Source organism: Salmo trutta, chromosome 33 (genome assembly GCF_901001165.1).
Source record: "Salmo trutta chromosome 33, fSalTru1.1, whole genome shotgun sequence".
NCBI classification, from domain to species: domain Eukaryota; kingdom Metazoa; phylum Chordata; class Actinopteri; order Salmoniformes; family Salmonidae; genus Salmo; species Salmo trutta.
Genome location: NC_042989.1, coordinates 32,808,742 through 32,816,506, shown reverse-complemented (window position 1 = coordinate 32,816,506; position 7,765 = coordinate 32,808,742). Strand labels below are relative to the sequence as shown.

General features: G+C 48.4%; 1 long non-coding RNA gene across 1 annotated transcript; it reads right to left on the bottom strand.

Moving 5' to 3' along the window:
* Window positions 1–6,717: 6,717 nt before the first annotated feature.
* LOC115172852 (uncharacterized) lies at window positions 6,718–7,224 on the bottom strand. Its single transcript, XR_003871506.1, has 3 exons — window positions 7,153–7,224; window positions 6,874–6,984; window positions 6,718–6,777 (listed from the first exon to the last, which is right to left on the bottom strand). It is a non-coding gene; the product is annotated as an uncharacterized LOC115172852 (long non-coding RNA).
* Window positions 7,225–7,765: the final 541 nt, after the last annotated feature.

Here is a 7,765-nt window from a genome sequence, read left to right as displayed (position 1 = left end):
GGGCTTGTAATTTGACCAATCACCACACTATTTTCGCTAGCTACAGATTGTAACACCAGATAAGGTGTCTCAATCAATGAGAGAAGATTTTAAAAACACAAGATGGCGGTGTACACCAGAGGCTACTCAGAGGAGGAAGGGGAGGACCATCCTCTTCATCGAAATGTCATTAAAAAACAAATAGTGTGAAAAGTGTTTGTTGAGCATTTTTAGGATATTATTCCATACAAATTAGTTTCTTCAAATTACAGGAGATGGAGGTGATAGATTCTAAATTGTTTTCTTGGTTTTAGAACTGCTCATTGAATCCCCTCATGCACCCGTAGTTTTGGGGTTTTCATGGCTCCAGAGGCACAATCCTCTAATCGACTGGGCTACTGGTTCTATCATGGGTTGGAGCCCGTTCTGCCACGCCATTGTCTGAAGTCAGCGCAGCCTGCCCCGGGATGTCTTCCTGTGGGCTTGGGAGAGGCCTTGGATCTCTCGGCCATTTTCGCCGAGTACTAGGACCTCCGGGAGGTTTTCAACAAGGCTCGCGCTACATCTCTCCCTCTGCATCTACCCTATGACTGCACTCTCGACCTTCTACCAGGAACTACACCACCTCGAGGGCATCTTTATTCCCTGTCGGGTCCGGAGACCAAGACCATGGAAAGTACATTGAGGAATCTCTTGCTGCAGGGCGTGTTCATCCTTCTGCCTCCCCCTCCGGCGCAGGATTCTTCTTTGTGGTGAAGGAGGAGAAAACCCTGCGGCCGTGTATCGACTACCGGGGCATTACATGACATAACGGTTAAAAAACATTACCCTCTACCACTCATCTCCTCGGCTTTCGAGCCTCTCCAGGGGGCGACAATCTTCTCAAAGTTAGACCTTCGGAACGTCTAACATCTGGTTCGGATACAGGAAGGAGACGAATGGAAGACAGCTTTTAACACGGTGGGCACTATGAGTACCTTGTTATGCCATTTGGACTGACCAATGCTCCCGCAGTGTTCCAGGCCCTGGTTAACGATGTGCTCCATGACATGTTGAACTGGTTTGTGTTTGTGTCACGCCCTGACCTTAGAGAGACGTTTTATTTCCTCTAGTTTGGTTAGGTCAGGGTGTGATGTGGGGTGGGCAATCTAGTTTGTGTATTTCTTTGTTTTGGCTGAGTATGGTTTCCAATCAGAGGCAGCTGTCTATCGTTGTCTCTGATTGGGAATCATACTTAGGCAGCCCTTTTTCCCTCCTTCAGTGTGGGATGTTGTTTTTGTACAGCTCAGTAAAGCATGCAGAACGTGACGTTCATTTTCCTTTGTTTGTTGTTTTGATTTAGTGTTCTGAGTTATAATAAATATTAATCATGAGCACATACCACGCTGCACCTTGGTCTCCTCCTTACGAACGCATCACAGTTTGTCTACCTTGACGACATCCTCGTTTTTTCCCAGTCAGCTCAAGAGCACGTCCTTCATATCCAACAGGTCCTATAACGTCCCCTGGAGAACCAGCTTTTTGTTAAAGCAGAAAAGTGTGAATTCCATCGCTCCACCATCTCCTTCCTAGGGTACGTCATTGCTGCTGGAAATATTCAGCACTCACCTCTTTCAAGGTTTCGTTCACGTGGTCTCCAGCAGCTGACCGGGCATGCTCGAACCTCAAGCATTGGTTCCCTACAGCTCCCATCTTAATACATCCGGACCCGTCCCATCAGTTCGTGGTGAAGGTCGACGCATCGGACGTAGGAATGGGGGCCGTCCTGTCCCAGCGTTCTGCCCAGGACCAAAAGCTCATCCCTGCGCATTCCTTTCGCATCGTCTTAACCCCGCTCAGTGGAACTATGACGTTGAAAATCGAGAACTACTCGAAGATGGCGTTGGAGGAGTGTAGACACTGGTTAGAGGGTGCGGAACATCCATTCATAGTGTGGACTGATCACAAGAACCTGGAATATCTCTGCACCACCTTGCCTCCAGGCAAGCTTGAAGGGCCCTGCTATTCACTTGGTTCAACCATCTCCAACAGCCTGGGGTCCAAGAATGTGAAGCCTGATGCACATTCACGCCTCTATAGCCCCGCTGCTACATCGTCGTACCCCGAGACCATCCTCCCTATCTCTTGTCTAGCGACTGCACTCATCTGGGGTATAGAGTATACTGTATTGTTGTTTTTTTGTCTTCCCAGTCAAATCCTGTCCTGCCCTCAGCGGAAGAATTGAGCTCTTCTCCAACACCACCAATCCATGATTGTTGTTTTTACACTGCTGCTACTCGCTGTTTATTATCTATGCATAGTCACTTTACCCCTACCTACATGTACAAAATAACTTGACTAACCTCTACCCCCGCACATTGACTCGATTCCGGCACCCACTGTATATAGCCTCGTTATTGTTGTTTTATTGTGTTACTTTTTATAATAGTTTATTTAGTAAATATTTTCTTAACTCTATTTCTTAAACTGCATTGCTGGTTCAGGGCTTGTAAATAAGAATTTCACGGTGAGGTCTACACCTGTTGTATTCAGCGCATGTGACAAATAACATTTGATTTGACTTCATGAGCCTGTCCTGCACTGAAGCCTATGAACACCTCCACCCCTGTTCTGCACTGAAGTAAAGCCTCTGGACACCTCAACTCATGCCTTATACCCTCATTCAATCACTGCTATGATCCCTTCCCAACACTGTAAGTAGCCCTCTCATTCCCATTCCCCATAATATTGTACTATACATCTCTTTATTAAATGCTTTAGGTTAAAATAATCAGCATTTGATGATTTTTTAAAAACACGCTTTGTCATCTCTGTGCATTTTGCACCTATGCTGTGGGTCTCACATCCTCCTCAAAAGTTCAAGTCACCATCCTCCACTGGTGTACACATTGTTGTATTCATTAATGGAGCAAAACATTTATATGGGTAGGGGGTCGGGCACAGCAAGTTATAAGACCAAGCATTTTCTTTTGTTCTCTCTCTTACGTCCAGGACAATTGTGTTACATAACTGTTAAACGTATATTATACAGATTGTTTTGGTGTAGGCTACGGTGTCACGTCCTGACAAGTATAGGGGTTATTTGTTATTGTAATTTGGTCAGGACGTGGCAGGGGGTATTTGTTTTATATGGTTTGGGTTGTGTGTGTATGTAGAGGGGTGTTTGGTGTATGTATTCTGTTTTTTTGTAATTGTTCTATGTTAGTTTATTTCTATGTTCTGTCTAGTCTATTGTAGTTCTATGTTTAGTTTATTGGGGTTGGACCTTCAATTGGAAGCAGCTGGTTATCGTTGCTTCTGATTGAAGGTCCTATAATTAGGAGTTTGTTTTCATGGGGTTTTGTGGGAGGTTGTTCGTTGCATAGCTGTGTGTTGCATGCAAGGCTGTTTGTCGGTCGTTCGTTCGTTTTTCGTTCTTGTTTTGTTCAATAGTGTTCAAATAAAGTGAATATGAGCATTCAACCCGCTGCGCCTTGGTCCATCCACCACAACGACCGTTACAGAACCTCCCACCAAACCCGGACCAAGCAGCGGGCCCAGGAGGAGGAAGGATCCTGGACCAGGGAGAAAAGTGAGTGGAGGACATCGTGGACATGGGAGGAGATAATGGCAGAGGACAAGACCCTGCCATGGAAACAGGTTGAGAAAGCAAGAGAGGAACGGAAAAAGTGGAACAAAGACTGGAACATTTACATGGGTACACGGTTGGCATTTAAGCCGGAGAGGCAGCCCCAAGAATGTTTTGGGGGGGGGGGGCACACGGGTAGTTTGGCGGGGCCTGGATTGAGCCGCAAGCCAACTCCCCGTGCTTATTTGGGCCAGACTATTACTGGTCAGGTCCCGTGCGTTGGAGTAATGCACACGGCGTCGAGGCCAAGCATTTATAGGCCGGTGTGTGCGGTGCCAGCGCCCCGTATTTGCCAGGAGAAAGCGGGCATCCAGCCAGGAAGGGTGGAGCCAGTAGCGCGCTCGAGACTGCCAGTGCGCCTTCACGGTCCAGTTTATCCTGTTCCCGCTCCTCGCACTAGCCGTGAAGTGTGTGTCTCCAGTCTGGTACCTCCAGTACCAGCCCCACGCACTAGGCTTCCAGTGCATCAGCCCAGTCCAACTCGTCCTGTTCCTGCTCCCCGCACTAGCCCTGAGGTGCGTGTGTCCAGTCTGGTACCTCCACTACCAGCACCACGCATCAGGCTTCCAGTGCATCAGCCCAGTCCAGTATGTCCGGTTCCCGCTCCTCGCACTAACCTTGAAGTGCATGTCTCCAGTCTGATACCTCCAGTACCAGCCCCACGCACTAGGCTTCCAGTGCATCAGCCCAGTCCAACTCGTCCTGTTCCTGCTCCCCGCACTAGCCCTGAGGTGCGTGTGTCCAGTCTGGTACCTCCACTACCAGCACCACGCACCAGGCTTCCAGTGCGTCAGCCCAGTCCAACTCATCTTGTTCCTGCTCCTCGCACTAGCCTTGGGGTGCGTGTCTCCAGTCTGATACCTCCAGTACCAGCACCACGCACCAGGCTCCAGTGCGTCAGCCCAGTCCAGCTCCTCATACTAGCCATGTGGTGCGTGTCATTAGTCTGGCGTGTCCTAAGCCAGCCCCAGCCACCAGGCTTTCCAGCAACAGTGCCTCGTCCAGAACTTCCGGAAACAGTGCCCTGTCCAGAGTGTCCGATGACAGTGCTCCGTCAAGAGTATCCGGCAACAGCCTACAGTCCGGAACCGAGTGAGATGGCCTACAGTCCGGAACCGAGTGAGACGGCCCACTGTCCGGAACCGAGTGAGACGGCCCACTGTCCGGAACCGAGTGAGTCTGCCTACAGTCCGGAACCGAGTGAGTCTGCCTACAGTCTGGAACCGAGTGAGTCTGCCTACAGTCCGGAACCGAGTGAGTCTGCCTACAGTCCAGAGCTCCTAGAGTCGCCCTACAGTCCAGAGCTCCTAGAGTCGCTCTACAGTCCGGGGTCGACGGAGAGGGACATCGCTGTAGAGACATTGTGTGAGTGGAGTGAGCCAGGGGTGGAGCGGGGTCTGCGTCCAGCTCCTGAGCCACCTCCTGAGGGGGGAGTATTGGGGAAAGGGGGGGTGTTGTAGGAGCACCATCGGTGACGGTGGTCACCTCCCTTCCCTCCCATGTCATTTTGGGATTTATTTAGTTTTGGGGGGTTATTTTGGGGTTTTGTGTGAGGTGCATCCGGGGTCTGCACCTTTGGGGGGGGAGGGGGGGGGGTACTGTCACGTCCTGACCAGTATAGGGGTTATTTGTTATTGTAGTTTGGTCAGGACGTGGCAGGGGGTATTTGTTTTATATGGTTCGGGTTGTGTGTGTATGTAGAGGGGTGTTTGGTTTATGTATTCCGGGGTTTTTTGTAATTGTTCTATGTTAGTTTATTTCTATGTTCTGTCTAGTCTATTGTAGTTCTATGTTTAGTTTATTGGGGTTGGACCTTCAATTGGAAGCAGCTGGTTATCGTTGCTTCTGATTGAAGGTCCTATAATTAGGAGTTTGTTTTCATGGGGTTTTGTGGGAGGTTGTTCGTTGCATAGCTGTGTGTTGCATGCAAGGCTGTTTGTCGTTCATTCGTTCGTTTGTTTGTTTTTCTTGTTTTGTTCAATAGTGTTCAAACAAAGTGAATATGAGCACTCAACCCGCTGCGCCTTGGTCCATTCACCACGGCAACCGTTACATACGGCCCTACAGTAACCTGTTAAGAGTTTGTGTCGAGAGTTGTGTCGGAGATACAGCATCTGTGGGAAGACACTAGGGGGGACATGACAGAATGGAGGGATTTAATAATTTCTCAGCTTGACCATTTCTTCAGTCAGTCAGCAAATGTTGTGAGGTTGCATGGAAAAAAGCACCATGGAAATAAGCTGTCCAAAAATAATAATAATTATGTTCACTTAATGTTTTGGGTTTTCCATTGAATACTTACAAAAACAGACAATATACATACACGTGTAAACGCACCCACAAACACTGAAATAAGTATATCTACATAATACATACAAAATATTCATGACGAGATCCCTCTGCAGTCTGTGTCACCAAAAGATTCCTCAAAAATGAGGACCAACGATTATAAATCATCTCAATTGTACGCATTGGTATCCAAGTGACAGTATTATTATTTTGTTGTACTTTTACCCCTTTTTCTCCCCAATTGGTACAGTCTTGTCCTGCAACTCCCAAACAGACTCGGGAGAGGCGAAGGTCAAGAGCCATGCATCCTCCGAAACACGACCCTGCCAAGCCGCACTGCTTCTTGACACACCTCCCGCTTAACCCGGAAGCCAGCTGCACCAAGGAAACACTGTAAAATTGGCAACCGAGGTCAGCTTGCAGTCGCCCAGGCCCGCCACAAGGAGTCGCTAGAGCACGATGGGAGATGGAAATTCCAGCCGGCCAAACCCTCCTCTAACATGGACGATAACATGGACGACGCAGTGCCAATTGTGCACCGCCTCATGAGTCTCCCAGTCACGGCCGGCTGTGAAACAGCCTGGGATCGAACCCGGGGCTGTAGTGACGCCTCAAGTACCAAGATGCAGTGCCTTAGACCACTGTGCCACTCGGAAGGTGACACCATTATTTCAGGGTGTAAGAACTAAAAAGAATCCTCACAGAGAGGGGGCAATATTGAGCGGGCACTTGACACCTCTGTTGAGTAAGCTGGCCCCAGGTCTGCTGCAGGGCCTCGCAGTCCAGTTTGTTGAGCCTCTGGGAGAACAGCTGCAGTTCCTGGACCTGTTCTGACAGGCCATCCAAACTAGAGCTGACCCAGAGCCCGGCTAACTGACAACCTGAAGAAGGAGAGAGAGGGAGGGAACAAATTAGAGGTATTAAGAGAGAGACAGAGTCAGACTGAGAACCATTAGACTACTATAGGCCTACTGTACCTTGGAGGTTGAGATAAGTCAAAGGCCAATGATTTGAGAGGATTGCTGTGATGTCCCGCTTAGGTCACCGACAGGTCCACAGACACCATGGAGGGACAGACAGGCAGACACCTGGACAGCAGGATACAAAGAACATACAGATCTCAGTACTGGAAAGTCAGGTCACATGAACCAGAGGTAGTCTACAGGATAGACACTTGGAAAAGACCCAGGCAGCTCAACTAGCAAAATACAGAAGGACAAGCGTGATATACATTGAGAGAAACCACAAACACACACTTGGCGAGGTTGGCCACGCTGCCGTCAGTCCATTTCCTGCCAGGCTCAATTGGGTCATGGAGCAGTCGTCCTGTGGCACACACAAAGGACCAATCATAACCATGTTCTCCGTGACTCCTCCTTCATTTTCACCAAGGGACAAATCAAATCCCAGATCTCATGGTATGCCCTTAACCAGACAGTTAGTACTATGTCTATCACCCAATATGTCATTGTTGAGTTCTCAGCTTGGCCTCCAGCTAAACATTGCTAGTTGATATGAATCCTACTTACAGGGACCATCACTACAATTGTTCCTCTATTGAATACATTGATATTGATTATTGCATTGTTGGGTGTAAGGTTTGCAAGAAAGGCATTTCACTGTACAGGTGAATGTTACATTAAAACTTGAAACTTCTAGCTAGACTAGAGCAAAACCACATGGATGTTTTAGTCTGGCTGGCCTCAACCTGATAGGTTAGACACGGCAGCTGTGGGAAGAGACTACGAGACCGCTGATATGCACTTGCTGCACTTTCTATAAAGTATTTCAGTATGAATGCATACTACATCTTTCAAACCGTGAAAAGGTTTGTGCATTTTTTTTAAATGTCCCCAACCATAATAGTGT